We start from the raw sequence: 15,039 nt of genomic DNA on the forward strand, positions 1-15,039 counted from the left end.
CTCCTCTCCCCGTTTGGAGCCCTTCCACTGCGACAGTTGACAGACTTTTTGGGTGTCTTATGTAATCTCACAGATCGCTGTGGCACTGACGCACTATGTGTGAAGTCAACAAGCTCAAAGTCTTTGGCTGATCAGACAACTCAACTCTTGTTCTTCTGTCTTGTGTTGTTGGAGCTTGTTAATGGACTTCATTCCATCAAACACTGGCCTCGGTTTTAGCGCCCCAGCTGCAGCTACCATAAATCTGCATTACTGTCTTCTTCATGTTTGCTGTCTTCATTAAGGCTGCATTTTTTTTAGATAATGATTATTCAAATTCCAAACCTGGCATTAAATATAAATACTGGTCAGTGCTGTCCCTGTGTTAAAAATAGGAGGATACAGTAAATATTTCTTCAAGTAAAACAAATAAAAAAAGTAAATCTAAACTTTCTCTATTTAAAATTGTTTAGAACTAATGTAAATAGAACAGCTTCATTATTGAGCCAGACTTTTTCCATCCTAGCCACTTATCCAGAACCAGATCATGAGGACAGCAGCGTAACCGAAAACACACAGATCTCCTTAATCCCAGCTACTTCCTTCAGTCCATTCAGAGGCTCCAAGGTGTTCCCAGACTAGATGGAAGATCTCCCCAGACACTCCATGGTCTGCCCAGTGGTCTTGACTTGGTGGGACATGTCTGAAACACCGTGCTCAAATAGTGTTCAGATGGCATTCTTGCCAAATGCCCTCATGAATCGCCACCTCCTCTAGATGGGTAGGATTGACTATTTCAAGAATCCCTGAAGCTATGTTGACTTGGACAGTTTGGCACCTGATGTGGTCTTCTATAGCAAGTTGTTTTTGTGTGAGTGGCCTGACTAAATGTAAATATAAGCCCCTTACAATGACTATAAACACACAGGACCAAGACACCTTCTTTACAATAGGGATACATTGAGCCAGGCCTTGGGTGGAGACTTGTTAGCAAACTGATGGATGGTAGTCACTGAGATGTGCACAGCCTGAAAGAGGTACATGGCACCACTCCTGTGGACCCACGTCCTGCAGAAGATGTTGTAAAGGACACGTTCTTTATGACATCGGTGTAAGTTGGAGACAAGAGTCTAACATTTTTTAAACAGGCTTTTGGACATTGTTGTTAGTTATGCAAAAACTGTGATTGAACCAAATGAATCATAACGCCATGATTTTTAAAAAGCCAAAACTTTAAGGTATGCTCCTTGCATCAACGTCATTTGTTTATGTAATTCTAGTTTTGATAGCAATAAAGAAAACGGGTCCTGCTCATGATTTCATGACCTTTAGCAAATTATGCAAGAACATGCTTTGAATGCAAACATAGTCACAGAACACTCACCCCTCCCCTTGGGTATGTTCTCAGAGACCCACATTGCCAGAGGAAACGAGAGAGCACTAACCAGTCACTGTTTTCTAGGTCCAAACATCTTTTGTTGTCTGTGGCTTTAAATGGTGTTTTACTTTTTGGGACTCTGGTAGTTTGGCCTAAATTTGAAGTGGTAGCAGCCGGCTGTTTCTGCTTCTCTGATAATATTAAGTGGAGAACCTCTCACAGCAGTGGTGTTCTGTTGCTAAATACGTGCGTGTGTAATGAATGGAGGACCCAGGAAAGTCCAACAACAAGATGGTTCAACAGTTGCTGTCAGTCTGAGTTAATTTGTTTTACAAATTTGCTTTACAAAGCTCAGCATAAAATGTGATGGTAAATTTTAAAAGATGCCTTAAGAGCAATATAATTCAGGAGATGGGCTGTATTAGGGTTGTCACGGTGTGAAAATTCAACCTCACGGTTATTGTGACCAAAATTATCACGGTTTTCGGTATTACCGCGGTATTTTTTTAAACGTGTTACATTTTCAGACAACTAAATGAACCCTGTATATCAGGAAATTATTGTCCTCAGTTTGTGTCTAAATTTTGCCTAAAATTGTTATTTTGTAAATATGTTGTTTATTTGTTTACATATTTCCCCTTTAGTCTTTAAATACCAATATTTGCCCATAACTTTTTATTTTTGTCTGTTTGACATCATCATTTTAAAAATATTAAACAAGATGATACTCAGTACTCAAGTAGCCTCCGAATCAGATACTTTTTTACCCTTACTTGAGTACTAAACCCTATATCAGGAAAATATTGTCCTCGGTTTGTGTCCTTCCGGTGAGCTTTGCAGATTTGGAAAAATGTCATCAGGCAGTAATCATTGTTAAATTCATAATTATTCTCGGAGAGAGACCAACTCTTATCTGCCCCTGGGAGCTCCGTAATGCATATCGTCATTTCAATATGGCGGTGTCTGCGACACGGTTTATATGCAGGTAGTGGCGCTGCGGCTGCTTTATATAGCGACTCGTTGCATTCTCCCTCAACCCAAATCCTCGGATCATGCATTTTAGCTAAAACTCTAGCGTTAGCTTGCCTTGCGTTGACTGTAGAGTTGTAGGTGATGGTCACGCAGATGTGTCATGAGATTTGAAGTGTTGCTGCCTTTCACAGACACTTTTTCCTGCACATGCTGCAAACAGGATAGCCGTCTTCTATCAACAGTCCCTCGGCATTCTTCAAATATCCAAAAAATGCCGATACTTCCGACTTTGTCTTCTTTGAGGGATAATAAATGCCCTGAGCGCTGCCGTCTCCTCCTGTTCTGGCTCTACCACATGTTTTATTTATGGGCGCTGTCTCTTTAAGAGAATCAGGAAGTTGAGCGTTCAGGCCACACCGTGCAGCGATCGCGCCAGTGTGAAGCAGCTTACAGAAAGTGAGGAGTTGTATTAACAGCTGCGGGTTTTCAGTTCAGAAAGGGCATTCCTTGTAAGTATTACAATAACATAATGTTTATATGAATAATTAGTTATACAAATTGCAAAACTGAGTTCATCCAGGACGTAAGGAACTATTTACAAGTATTATTTAAAGGGCATCCTTAAATTGTTTGTGGCTGCAATGAAGCATGATTACGATTTATTTTCTGAATTTTGTGCGTTTTTACTTATTGATGCAAATGCAGTGTATTTGTTGTTACAGTTTCACACCTGCCATATAAAGTACAAGGTCCAAACCACCAAGACATCTGAGACTTCTTGTGTGGAGGTGTTTAACTAAAAGATAGTGGAAAAGGTTTCCATGAGGCCGTAAAACCTCCTTTGGCCATTATTTCAGCTTTAGCTTCAAGAAAGTTTAGGTTGTAAACAACAAAGTGCGCATGTGCCACCGACAACTTCAGCAGATGATATGGTGGCTGGTAAGGGTCACCGCGCCTACACCGCAGCCACGGTAATCCACCAAGATAATATATATTTTTTTAAAACAAGACGGTTATTATTATTGTCAACTTTTTTTTACCGGGGTTTACAGCTTCACCGGTTACCGTGACAACCCTAGGCTGTACCATGTCATACCTTTCACAATATTACCACAATTATCTCCTTTTTAACGTGTCTGTAAAATTTGAGGTAAGTTTTGCAAAGTGACCATCTTTTAGAGTTGCACATGATCAACTTTGAAGATATGTTCACTAGGATGTTACATTTATCAAACATTTCCAAACAAACCATTTCCCAGTACGAACCTGCACTGGACATAACTGTTATGCTGCTAAATTAATTTCTCTACGTCTTCTTTTTTGAGTTACTTTCAGTTTTTGTAGACATGTAAAAAGTTTTCCTTTCTACCATACCTTGGCATTTTTCAATCGTCCATAATTTTCTTCAGACGTGTAATGCATCTTAACAATCTGATTTTTTTTCTCCCCAAAAAAGAACTATTATCAACATGTCTGAAAAAAGAACCTGACAACTATTAACTTCTCTGCTTTTGCAGAATGAGGTTAAAATAATGTTAAGTGTTTATTAATAGTCAGTGTTGAAAGTTTGTTTAAAAAACGAATAGTTCAAAGTTCAATTCATAGATTTTAAAACAAACTAATTTTTTAGTTCATCAGTTGAATTTACTGTTCCAAAAATTAACTAGTCCACAGTTCTTTTTTTTTTCCATATATATATATATATTCCCCCAGTAACATGAGGAAAAACAATCAGCCCCATGTTACTGGTTTTCCCTGGTTGATTCCCGTTAATTCCATACTCGGATATCATCTTCCATGGAGAAATAATGAACTGAAACAACCCCCAAAGGCAGAAAATGTTTTTTAATTCAAATTTAAAGTTTGATTTAGCAGGACCTTAAAATAACAACTTTGGTGGAAACGTGTTTATTTTACACAAACGTCAAAAGAATGCTTTCATAAACATGTTCGCACACGCCAGGACAAACGCACTCACTTTAACTTTCGTCAGACAAAATATGAACGAGTTCAGTTCACATTCACCCAAAATAAATAAATAAAATAAGGAATGAGTTTACAGAGGACCGTTCAATGAACGCGTTCGGGCACAACACTGAAAATAGTATACCTACGTTTAAGCTGTACTGGGTTTATCCTGGTACACAATAACATCATTGCAATACTCAGGATGTAAATGTGCAATTGTGCATTACCCGATTTACATAGTATGTCTGTGTTCCTTATATGCTGCATAATTCTGGAACCCAGATCTTCCATTTTTATTTGTGGTTTTTAGAGGTCGAACGTTACAATAATAACTTACTGCCTAAGTGTATATACGTGTACTTTTTTAAATTTTTCGTCAAATTATTCTTTCAGGTATTTGTGCTGCTGTACCTTCTTCACCACTCTGTTTATTCTGCTCTCCCCTCCAGTTCCACCTTCCTAAGGGTCCACTGATTTCCCTCTTTCCTATTCACTCTCTCTCTTTTTTAACATTTTGTTTATAACAATTGTCTATTTTTTGCTCATTTTAAATATATTTTTAACCATTTTCTAAATTATTTTTTATATTTTTACATTTTTTGTTTTTGTGAAGCGCCTCGTGATTTTTATCTTGAGAGGCGCTATAGAAATGATATTTTCTTCTTCTTCTTCTGTAACAAGTGAATCTCCCCACTGTGGGATCAATAACATCTATTCTATTCTACCTATAAGGTAATACAAATGTAAGAAAAACTATAAATAAAAACATAGTGTTCAGCTTGTTATTAAATATATATTTTTCAAGCTTTTTAAATGATTTTTTTTGTGCATGCTTTAGATAGATATAGACTAAAACTGCCAGTCAAATGCTGGCTTTATACGGTCCTGCAAAATCTTCTATTAAAGATTTTATGAGTGAATTTCAGCATTTAGTTAATTTAGTTCATATATTCTTAATGGAGAAAACAAACATGTTTGAAATGCTTTAAAGCGTTCATGGACTGGAAAATAAAACTTGAAGTAATTGGGCTCAGTAACCTAAAACTGTGATACCTGACTCTGCTTTTCAAATATAAATAGCTCAAAGCATCCTTTTGGCTCAGACACCACAGCACAGTGTCAACACAGCTAACTAATAGAAAAAAACAGCAAAAACAAAACACTACCACTCTTGTCCCAAAAGCATGACTCAGATACTAGATCAAACCCAACTCCTCCGCATAAATTTCCACTCAATCAAAATCAAAACAGTGTTGTTTGTTAAAAATTTCAGATTCAGGATTTCATCCAATTTCCGTGCCATCATCCCATGAATAATTTGGATGGTGAAGAAAGAAACAGGTAATCCCGTTTTCTGGAGCCTCACAAATCGTGGGAAAAATCTACAACTGGCAGGAATCCTCAAACTAACCCAACGCTTGTTTGAGCAGCGCTGATTTATCATCATCCTTATCGTCTTCTGCTGTTGAGCAGTTGTCAGCTTGGCTGGTCAACTGGCTGATTAAAATGTATGTGTGGCCACCCTGCAGCAGTGAAATGAAAACGGTGGCAGAAGATAGATTCCTGTTGCAGATCGTACAGCTTAATATGACTTTATTGACATGCTCCTGTGCTTTACATGTTCTGCTTGCATTGTTCTGCCGTTTTGACAAATGTCCAGCTCAGTTCCAGCCGGACAATGTGACACCTGTTATCTCATTCTCACTGCTGTTCTTTATTTCCTGGAAGCATTAGAAAAAAAAACTTTATATGTTTCTTTGCAGCCTGTTATTTTAATAGTTTCATGCTTCATTTTTTTCCTGTGGCTTTTAACTTTATTACTTATAACTCAATTTATGGACTTAAATGTTTGGATGTCTTTGCATGAAATAAATACTTGAGTTGATATTGACATGTGGTGGAAATTTCGTGTCAACAGTCTACTTGGAAAAGCTCTTACTGATGCTTAAGTGTCAAAAACGTATTCACCACACTGTAACTGTACTGCACTCCAGTCTTTTCATAGACCTGTTATCAATTATGTTTTGCTTTATCGTCTAATTTATCTAAAAGTCAAACTCAGGCCTGAATCTGCGAGCTCAAGCAACAATGTTCACAACTCAGCATGCAGGCAGCACTTCCTGCCTTTTCCCTTTAAAGTCTGGTCAGAAACCTGTAGAGATGTTTCATTTAGTTTCTGACATTGTTTCAGCCAAAAGCTATGAAAGAAGCAAATCTGGGGAGCAACTGAACCCATACATGAATGGCTGCTTTCCAATTTGGTTCTAAGTTGTAGTAAAGTTTGTTTCTGGAAAACAGGAAGCAAGTGCAGCTAAGAAGTTTGGTACGTGAGTGTTACGACTTCTGTTTTATTCCATTTTCTGCAACACGTTCAAATCAGATTACCTGAAAAGAAAAAAAAACATTTTCTACATAATATTTTATAACCCAAGAGGACAAAAAATATTTTGGGGGATCATCCAACTTTCTTACATGTTCTGTAGGACATTGATCACAATTCATGTTTAATGGAGAAAGACAGAATATCCTTCCATCGCGGTGGCAGCAGCCTAAGCAGAGAGGCCCAGACTTCCCTCACCCCAGCCACTTGGACCAGCTTCTCTGGGGGAATCCCAAGGCATTCCCTGTCCAACTGAGAGACATAGTCCCTCCAGCATGTCCTGGGTCCTCCATCAGGTCTCCTCCCAGTTGGACGCACCTGGAAAACCTCACCAAGGAGGCATCCTAACTAGATGCCCGAGCCACCTCAGCTGGCTCCTCTCGGCGTGAAGGAGCAGCGGGTCTACAGAGGGTAGACACGTTGATCAGCCAGTAAGTCAATAGTGTTGCCGTCCAGCTCAGCTCTCTCTCTTTACATGGCAAACTCAACAATGCCCGCGTCACTGCAGACGCTGCACCAATCCGCCCATCTTTCCCTCACTCGTGAACAAGACTTAAAACTTCTCCACTTGGGGCAGGACCTTGTCCTTGACCCGGAGAAGGCATTCTACGCTTTTCCGACTCAAGACCATGGCCTCGTATTTAAAGGAGCTGATTCTCATCCCAGCTGCTTCGCACTCGACAGTGAGGCTCTCCAGCGAAAGCCGGAGATGACGTTCAGACGAAGCAAACAGGAAAGACAGAATCATTTGGCTTTTTATTTTATAGTGACGACACCAGCCGGCAGATGCTGCTTTGTTGTTGTTTAACAGCTACTTGAGATGAAATGGTCTATTATTGTTATTGTCTGTTTAAAGAGGGACAAAATGATCATTTAGCTTTTCTCTGTTGTACCAAACCATGACTTGGTATTGGCAAGTAACAAACAGGAGGTACTCCGTTTATAGAGAAATAAAACTATCATGCAGCTCTAGAATTTATCAGAAAAAATAATAATTAACATGAATACTGGGAGAAATGTGTGTATCAAGCATGCAACAGTGTTGTGATGTCTCAAAGGTATTCAAATGGCTGGGGTTGTGAGGTGCTAAGAATAATTGAGCCGCTGCGGCACGTGAACATAATTTTTCCTAAACATCAAAATGATGCATATAATGGTTAAAACCTTCCAAACAAAAACATCAAATGCTCCTCACTTAACCCAGAAACACAGCGTGGCAGCCTGACAGAGATAGAAACGGGCATCGCATCTGTTCAGCTGGAGCACGTGTGTGTATGTGTGTGTGCACATGTGTGTGTATGCCAGGGTAAAATGCCATATCACTCCAGCATGCTACAGCTGTTCAGAATGAGAAGTGAGAGTCAGACGCCAAGACTGCCAGTCAGAAATCCCATTTCTGGCTCCAAACACTGCCATTACCAGAACCTTGATGTCATTCCTCTACCCCGAGGCCCTGCTAGGCTAGTTTTTAAATGAATCCTTTTTACATGGCTAATCAGGAGGTGGAAGAGCCAGCTGAACAGCAGGGTCTAACAGAGAGGAGAGTGAAGCAGAGTAAATTACAGCTTTAGGTAAAAGAGCAGGAGGATGATACAAGGCCTGTGAGAAAACATCCAAACCATTTCACAGAAGCACTGGACTTTAATGTATTTGTAGTCTGGACCCTGATGATCACTGAAAGCAGGTTGGCCATGAACAATTATGTCATTGATGTTTGAAAGTGAAGCAATGAACAGAAAAAGCAACGTGAGAGAAATACTTAAATAACCAAATATTTCTTTGAAAGTTGTTTCAGACCTTTTAGATGTTTTTTCTTCGTGTGAAAAATAATGACCATTTTAGCTGTTGTAGAGGGGCAGCACAGTTGGCAGCACTGTTGCCTCACAGCACGAAGGTTGCTGGTTAAAATCCCATCTGCAGCCTTTCTGCATGTCTTCCTCCCAGGATCTGTGGGTTTTCCACCGGTTCCCTAGTTTACACCCACAGACCAATAACTATCATACTGAGTTAATTGGCAGCCTTAATTGTCACTAAGTTAGAGTGCGTTTTTAGTCGCCAAAGCCACGGTTCCATTGAGGATTCCCAGTCAGAGTGGGTCACCGTGGGCCATTATGGGTCGGCAACTTCAGGAAAACATTTCAGTCACCAGTTGGAGCCTCACCTGGCAGGTGGGGTTAATCCGAAAAGCGTATGGTCCTGCATGTGGCTACTGTCGATGATAGAGAGGAACGTTTAGCTCTGAAGCCAAACATAACCAGCTATACTGGCTGGTAGCTTCTCACCGTGTGAAAATAACACAAACAGCATGCTGGTGTTTATTTTGCTTGTCAAGCAGTGATATTTTTCTGTTCTCCAATCAGTGGATTATTATGTGTGACTCCACCCACTCCACCCTAGTCATACCACTCGTTATCCTATGAACCTACATTGCTATATCGCTGTTTGATGTCATATATAATGTTTTTCCTCCCCACTTCCAGGATTAAATCCATAAAAACACACAGTTGCACTTCTCAAAAGATGCTGGGAGTAAATAAGTTATTAGGTCACATGTAAAGGCATAATCTACATAAATATGAAATTGCATCACTGCAATCGTCTTTTATTTTGAAAATTACTGAACCTTTTACACTGAAACTGGGTGTGAGTTCCTGTCTAGCCCTATGCTATCTGAGGAAATTGATGTGTTCAAGAAGCAACTCACGGCAAAAATAAAATTCAGCGCTATCCCTAGTGGTGCAGCGCCTTTGGGATGCGCCTGAAAAATCCTGCGCCGTGGCCGGTTTGAATCAACCCCATAGTCTATAATGGATTCTATTAGAAGTACTGCTGTTTCACGCCACTGGTGTGTGAAAGAGGCTTTAGACACAAGCTCCCTGGGACCCTAGTGAGGAGAAGTGGTTCAGTGAGTGAGTGATAAGTTGTTGTGGACAGCTACCTAAACCGGAGAAGTCTCATTTACATTTTTTAAGACTAATCATTGAACAGCTAATAACAGGTTAGCATCACAGTTGCTTAATAGATTAATATGGTTGTTTACAAGCGTAAATATTATCATCAGAGTCTAAATATTGCATGTAGGTTGTTCATCCAGCAGTCCGGTCCAGTCCAGCGGGAGTTTCTTCATAACTTGGCAGAAGAATCCTCTTTACTAAGCTTTAAAAATGGTTAATCTTACTTAACAAACGTAGAAATTCTGGCTCTCATACTAAAACCCTCACTTCCAAAAAAGGACAGATCAGGAATCATTTTACAAAAAAAATTTAATAATTATTTATAAACAAAGAGACCTTTTCATTGATGGCCACAGCTAATAGTCACATGTACAAAAACCGACGTCCCTCTATTGCAGCAGACACTCAGAAAAGCAAGAGGAAAAAGTCTCAGTCTGCACCAGAGCCCTGGACTTATGAATAGCCTACCATAGCTGCCATGAGTCATAGAAAGTTCTGGAGTCTATTCTTTTTGGGAGCACTGTCTCACCATGATGAGAGGAGGAGAGGAGGACTGCTCCATCTATTTTAAGGAAGCCATGCTCGTATGAGAGCCTTAGTCGTTTTGTGGAGAAGTGATTTGATTTTCTTTTGCTGCCTTTTCCCCCTAAAATGCTTTGGCAAGCAGCAGTGCTGCTGAAGCACTAACACACACAAATACACACACGTAAAAACAAGGGTAAGTGCAGTATAAAAATGCCAAATATAACCACAAGTCAGACTCCAGTCCTCCTGCTTTTGTCTCATTCTGCACAGAAACACATGATGCTGTCCCACTTGAATCTGAGGAAATATTTCTTCTCGGCTCCTTGGTTTAGAGATAAGCTGATTAAGTCAAGAGGAGAAAAATGGTGATATATTTATTCTTATTATAAATTAGGACTGGGCAATATGGAAAAAAAAACTCATATTATTTTTCATATGAATTACTGTGTGTGTGTATATATATATATATATATATATATATATATATATATATATATATATATATATATATATATATATATATATATATATATGTATATATATATGTATATATATATATATATATATATAGGCACTGGAATAGAAATGTGTATAATCTACTCCGCTACTGTTAAAAAGAATGTTTAGAAATAAAGTTTTTCCAAATCCAAGTCAAGTATCCAGTCTTAAAAGACCAAGTGAAGTCCCACATAATAATTTAAAGTGCAAGTCAAGTCTTTAATAGCTGAAATAAATAATCTCATCAGTCTCCCTATAACACTAAACTGCTCTATGTGGATTCAAACCATCAGTAGGCCTGGTGGCAGGGGCAAATTAAGGACTGAAGAACATCCGGGGCTTAACACACACACACACACACGCACACACGCACACACGCACACACACACACACACACACACACACACACACACACACACACACACACACACACACACACACACACGTGACCCGCACTATTCAACATCATATATGTCTTGTACCACATAATTTTTAATCTGAAGCTACATATTAAGCGTATTCAGGGCAGAATATTGTTCCTGTTAGTGTTTAGTGTGAGATGATAGTAAATATTCCCTTTCTTTCTCCCTCAACGTTACCTGATAGTAAGCTAACTTTAGGCAAACCAGCAGCACAACAAATATTTTCAAATAAGACTCACAAACCTGAGTCAACACCAGTCTCATCAAAGCTGGGGTTCTGTCGCCGTACTTTTGGTCTAAAAAACGTCCTTATGTCCATCTTCACTCATGCGTTTCAGGCAGAGAGTGCAGAAGAAGCCGGCTGCAGCTGAAGGGCTTCTTCTTCAGTGGTGGAGGCTCAGGCAGGCTGTATACAAACTACTGCCAGCTGCTCCCTCTCTGTTGGACTTTGGTACTGCATGTTACTTCCGCGATTTAGATCCGGGGCTTTCTATGAAACATCCGGGGCTTCAGCCCAAGTAGCCGGGCCTAACGCCACCCCTGCCTGGTGGGTTTAAAAAGCAAGTCCACTTGTTAGTTTTTGAAATATGTTAAATCCCTCTGAGTTTAACATACAAGCTGAACATGAGAAAAGTCTCCTACACCTATCTCCTGCATTAGTTTCTGATAAAAAAAACTGAAATGCTAGGATTAGAAAAGTCTGACAGATCTGCGTCTCACTGTCACTGAACATTCATGAACTCACCCATCTTGACTTACGACTACGAAGGCTGTTGTTGATTTGGCACCCAGGAAACAGCGGAGAACGTCTCAACTAGCAGAAGCTAACTGCAGCATTAGCAACTCCACCACACAGCAGAACTCCTCCAGGCTTGTGTTATTTGTGGAGATTGAACATCAGTGTTGCAGAACAAACAGAGCTAGTGGTAGAGCTGTGTTGTTCTCCAATCAGAGGCAAGATTTCCAAATATTCAAAAATAGTAAAGAATGAGACTCCAAATGCTGCCGTTTGTTGCTCCCCTCTCTACTGGTTCACTCCTACCTCCTGAAAACAGAGCGCTAAAGTGCTTTTCTCCACAGAGATCGACTCACAACGCATTTCTTCATACCAGAGGCCACTCCAGATGTTTTAAAAATATGAGTGAACTTGATCTTTAACACATACAGTTCAGTCAGCAGCAGTTTATTTGTGTCTGAGGCGATTCTGGTGAGACTAAGGTTTGTTATTCACAAGTTATTGATCATTTTTTAATCAGTAGAGCAGAACCTCCCGGTCTGTGGCTTAGGAACAACCCGACCCAAGCTATACCCTGATCCGTTTTATACGTGATTAATTCAAGACTAAAAGGAAACATTAGAACATGGAATACCTGTGCGGCCTGCAGAGTTTAAACATAAATGCACCCCTGTGTTTATTCGTGATTTAAATAAATTCATGTAGTTTTCCTGTAGCTTAACAGGTTTTTCAAAATAAGAATAATAAGACCTTTTATTTCCTGCTGCGACCTTGTGTAAAGCACTGCTGTTTCCCCCGAGATGCCCTCGTTTCCCATAGTATTAGTATTTTAGAATAATGAACACTGCTTAATAACAGGGTGTTAGTGTGAAACGCCGACTGATCATCAATTAAAGCAGCAGGAGAAAGAGAGAAAACAGGTGACCGCTGTAACCATGTGGAACACAGAGAAGCTTATGCGGGCACACGCTTAAGCCAGAAACGCTCCGCTGCTGCAATTAAACACGATTTTCTTTCCCCCGAGTACACACCACAACGGGGCAATGATGATAAGGTGAAGTCCCTTAAATTTTATTGTGATTCTGCAGACTGAAGACCTCTGGGTAAACTTGTGGGAGTGCAATCATTTCTGTGTTAAGCCCCTGGGAGACAGAAGCAAGGTCCATCAGATAAGCCCCCTATCAGAGCCCACTGGGCTTAAATGTGTGCAGATTTAAATAATAAATCACCTGTGAATGTGTTCAGCATGCGTGGTTGGGGAGAATGAATATGCATGGGTTACTTTACAGTGGTGCTTCCTCTCATGTGCACTACTCATCGTTGTGAAAATTACTTCCTGTGAACATCATCACGTTTCAATCTGATACGGCGAAGGAAATCCTTGTTTTAATCATTAAACTGTTTACTCAGCGCTGTGAGGATTTTGTGGACTAAAACCGTTTCACAACCCAACCCTCCATCCCATCAGCAGCCAAGCCACAGTCAGTAACAAAGACATTTAACCCAGCGTATCTGGAACAAACATGTTTTACTTTTGGCTCCATGCAGGATTTTAAGGTTCCTGCAAAAAAAAAAAAAGTTTCAGTAGTGATTGATTATTTCTCTTAGACCAGCAAAACTGCTAAGATTCCAAATATATTTAATGAGAAAAGCATTATTTGTCAATAATGTTTATTTTTAGTTTAAGTTTCTGTTTGTTTATCTTTTATGCAGCTAACTTGTTTTTGTATTATGCTATGCTTTACTATACTATACTATACTATACTATACTAACCATAACATACAATACTATACTACACTAAAACAAAAAATACTATACTTTTGGGGCAGCTGTGGGTCAGGGGGTTGAGCAGGTTACTAAGCTTACTTAGTTACTAAGCAAATAACGTAAAGCTAAATTAGAACTTCATGGAATTATTGACAAAAAAGACACAATTTTTAGCACAAAGATAACAAATAGAAAACTTTGAACATAGTAATAAATCAGGTACATTTTAGCTAACCAGTTAAAAGTAAACAAAGTGAAAACTACCATATCTGCTGTTAAAGACTCAACCGGGAATATAGTGTATGGTCCTGAAAGAATAAACAACACTCAGAGACTTTTACCAAACTTTGTACTCACCACAGATAAACCCATCAGATAATGAGATCAATGAGTTCCTTGACAAGATAACATCCCCTTAATTATCAGACAGCCAAGTTACAGTCCTGGATTCACCACTAACATCAACGGAGCTCCAGGAAGCCATTAAATCCATGACAAATAGGAAGGCTCCAGGTCCAGATGGGTTTCCAGCAGAGTTCTACAAAGAATTCTGGATCATTCTGGCTCCAACATTCTTCAGAATGGTGAGGAAAATCGAAGAGAGCGGCAGATTACAACCAAACATGAATTCAGCCAATATTAGTCTCTTGTTAAAACCAGGCAAAGACCCGGCATTTCCTACCAGCTATCACCCGATTTCTCTTATTAATGTTGATCTCAGAATAATTTGTAAAGCCCTGGCAAAAAGATTAGAGAAGGGAACCCCCTTCATAATACACCCTGACCAAACTGGTTTCATTAAGGGTAGACAGTAATCCACAAACTCAGGTAGATTACTTAATTTTATAGAATTCTCTCACAGTAGAAACATAGAAACTAGTATATTATCTCTTCTATAAGCCCCCTCCCCCCCCAAACTACTGTCTAAAGCAGGGGTGGGGAACCCTGGTCCATCGAGGGCCGCTATCCAGCATATTTTAGTTTCTACCCTGCATCATCACACCTATAGAGAAACCTTACATATACAAGCGCGTGTACGCACACAGGTGCTCACATGGTGCTCCCATAAGTATGGACTTGGGCACGTTCAACACGTCTTGAGGCTGTGGTTGGCACTTAATACACTGTGATTTATTATCATTTGATTGTACAGTAAAACAATGTTGATTTAGTATTTCCTCATCAGGTTGAGGCAGTGATCGTTTGCTCCTGTTGTAAATCTTGTGTGTTGTTTTCTTTGTTTTCTCCTTCTGCAGGTCTAGAAGCAGACTCTTGTTCATCATTGATTGCTTATTTTTTTGAACCCCCCCCTCTCTTCCTTTCTCTTTCACCTCTGTCTCCGTGTCCGGTCGGAATTACAAGCATTCAAAAAACAATAACAATAAAGTTTTAAGTATCAGGCATGACATTAAAAGCAGAAGCTTTGATTCTCCACCTGAGAGTAAATCTGTAAGGCTTG

At 39.6% G+C, this 15,039-nt stretch overlaps 1 protein-coding gene across 3 annotated transcripts in view; it reads right to left on the bottom strand.

Annotated features, from left to right (window-relative positions):
• The window catches only part of tafa5 (TAFA chemokine like family member 5), a 207,570-nt gene that overhangs the window by 98,448 nt on the left and 94,083 nt on the right, over positions 1-15,039 (bottom strand). The gene's annotated exons all lie outside the window — the stretch shown is intronic.

The sequence above is a fragment of the Nothobranchius furzeri genome, chromosome 1, assembly GCF_043380555.1.
Source record: "Nothobranchius furzeri strain GRZ-AD chromosome 1, NfurGRZ-RIMD1, whole genome shotgun sequence".
NCBI classification, from domain to species: domain Eukaryota; kingdom Metazoa; phylum Chordata; class Actinopteri; order Cyprinodontiformes; family Nothobranchiidae; genus Nothobranchius; species Nothobranchius furzeri.